This window comes from Macrotis lagotis, chromosome 8, assembly GCF_037893015.1.
Source record: "Macrotis lagotis isolate mMagLag1 chromosome 8, bilby.v1.9.chrom.fasta, whole genome shotgun sequence".
Lineage (NCBI taxonomy): Eukaryota > Metazoa > Chordata > Mammalia > Peramelemorphia > Peramelidae > Macrotis > Macrotis lagotis.
In genome coordinates this window covers 105,958,731-105,960,709 of record NC_133665.1, presented here as the reverse complement: position 1 = coordinate 105,960,709, position 1,979 = coordinate 105,958,731, and positions in this window count along the sequence as shown.

Genomic DNA, 1,979 nt, shown 5'->3' with positions numbered 1-1,979 from the left:
GCCCGAGGGCAAAGAGCTTGGGGATGTCCCGCCCCCTCGCGGTGGGCCCGCCCCCTCACGGTGCGCCCCAATGGGGGGGGGAGAAGCGGGACCGGAGCGCGTGAGGCTCCGGGAAGGCGGGATCGGACGGCTTTCCCGCCAATCGCCGCCGCTTCCCTGACGCCGAGGCCCCGCCCCCGTTCAAAGACACTCCCCCTCCACTCCGGCGCTCTCTCTAGGGGCGGGGCGTCGGAGCCGCGGCAACTTTGGTTGGTGGGTGTGGGCGGGAAGTCCCGCCCCTTCTATTTGTCTGGCCGCTTGTCCGTCTAAGCGTCTGACCATCCGGCATCCGCGGGCCAAAGAGACCAAAAGAGACACACGCCTTCCCCGAAGTCCCGTATCCCGGAGGATTCTGCTTCCACATTTGTGTAAGCGCCGGCGCTCGGCGAAGCACGGAGAGTGCGAAGAAGCAAAAACAAGCCTAACATGCCAGTACGTCCTAGAACTCGAGAACTTGACCGTCAGATGGGAGACACGAGCTGCCCGCCGCTAGATACAGACAAGATGTGGACCAGAGAAACCGGGTCATGCTCTCCGGGGAAGGCAGTGTCACACTGGCCGAGACTGGAGAGACCCTAGGGGGCAGAAACCAGGAATTAACATTTTCAGTGTTATGTTAAGAAATAATGATCTTGGGGCGGCTAGGTGGCGCAGTGGATACAGCACCGGCCCTGGAGTCAGGAGGACCTGAGTTCAAATCCAGCCTCAGACACTGAATAATTACCTAGCTGTGTGGCCTTGGGCAAGCCACTTAACCCCATTGCCTTGCAAAAACCTAAAAAAAAAAAGAAATAATGATCTTAGAGCAAGGTTGCAAACTCCTTCCATACTTCACCAGGCTGGCAACAGCCTCTTCCCAGGATCGGAAGATCTTAAAATCGCAATGGATTCTATAAGCCATTTTGTTAAACCCCCTCATTTTACAGCGAAGGAATCAAGTCAATGGCTTGGATAATTGTTCTTGGTGATGACTTAGGGATTTGATAGGTATGATTCTCTTCTATCTTCCTTAGCAGATGACTCTGAGTGGGATATTTCCTATTAAGAGTTAATATTCCGGGGTGTAGTGGATAAAGCACCTGCCCTGGAGTCAGGAGTGCCTGAGTTCAGATCTGGCCTCAGACACTTAATAATTACCTGTGTGGCCTTGGGCAAGCCACTTAACCCCATTTGACTTGCAAAAACAAACAAAAGAGTTACAATTCCTTTATAATGTAATGTTACTATCTCATACTTTATTTTTCTTCCTTAAGGATATGATTTCTCTGTCATCACATTCAACTGAGATCTATGTATACTATGAACCAATGTAAACACTAACAGAATGCCTTCTGTGGGGGGTGGGGTGGAGAGAGGGAGCAAGAATGGGGAGAAATTGTAAAAGTCAAAATAAACTATTAAAAACAAAAAAAAGAGCTAATATTCTTAGTGAAGTCCTCTCAGGGTTAAAAATCATTAAAACAAAGACAGACTATAACCCTTAGACTATTCTTGGAAGAGGGAGAGGCCTTGCATTCCCAGTCAGACACCCTCTCGATTCTGCTAGGGAGTGAAACAGTGCACTATTTCCAGAAAGACCTTGCATTGATTCTGTTAGGGAGGGAAATAGTGGAACACTTCCTGAGAAGAGACCTTGCAGTCTTAGTTAGCCACCTGTTTGATAATGGCTATGAGAACAGTAGCCTGCCTTCTCTTGTTTGATAAGTGCTAAACTAAGAAGACCTTGCATACTCAGACATTAATTCATTTAACAGAAGGTCATTAGAAATCTTCTTTTGATACCCTCACCATCTGGATGTTGAGGTAATATTCTATGAAAACATTTATTCTTCTCTTTGTTGCTGGGTATATTTTTTGCATAAAAATTGTAACTCTGAAAACCTTAACCAGTCAGGTTGGAAAAGAGGGGGCTAGGGAGGGCAGGAATTATGCTGGGCCAT